The following is a 760-nucleotide window of genomic DNA, read 5'->3' as shown; positions in this document are numbered from 1 at the left end:
GCAGCAGCCGAAGATGCAGGTCATCCGGGCCTGCTGGCTTGTACTCATCCAGCTCCTCCAGGAGCTCCTTAGCTATTTCAGAACTAAAAGGTTGGAGGCCACACACTGTGAGTGGGCAAAGCAGGGTGATTTACCCTCCCCACCATGCATTACCATCCCTGCAGTGCCCCCCCCCCCCCATCCCTTTCTGGCCTTCTTGGCCATAACAGCCTGAGAGAGGGCAAGGACCACAGGGACAGCCCATAGTAGCTGTTTTCCTGCTACCTCTTCTTTTCCCCTCCTCTTCCTACTAGGGGTTCCCAATTTCCCCCAAAGCCTGGGCCCGAGTCATCAGGATAAGTTGGGGGACGGCTGGCCATGGCTAATACAGGTTATGCTAGAACAGCGGTCACTGTGTTGGTAGTGGAGGAAGGCTGGTTCATGCTCTGCACCTCCTGGAGAGAGGCTGCAGAGTGTCAGAGGAGTGGGTTCAGGACAGCTGTGGCCCTTGTGTGGTGAACAGTGTCCCAGGGCCTGCTAGGTCAGCTGTGGTCTGTGGCATTGAGATCTGGGATGGTGGGGGCTCCCATGAAACGGAGGGCATGTGCCTGAACTCCAGGTCCTATGTCCCAATGTCTATCATGTCAGAGCTCTCCTCACCCCCCTGCACAGTGTGGTCCATGCTCTTGGCTATAGGTGCACTTTGGGTCCAACATCCTGTGATGAAGCGGCAACTTGCCAGAGTCTGCCGGGGCCAGCTTCAGCAGCTGTGCTCCTTCCC

This window comes from Alligator sinensis, unplaced genomic scaffold (genome assembly GCF_000455745.1).
Source record: "Alligator sinensis unplaced genomic scaffold, ASM45574v1 scaffold34_1, whole genome shotgun sequence".
NCBI classification, from domain to species: Eukaryota; Metazoa; Chordata; order Crocodylia; family Alligatoridae; genus Alligator; species Alligator sinensis.
Note: the sequence above shows the minus strand (reverse complement) of the source record.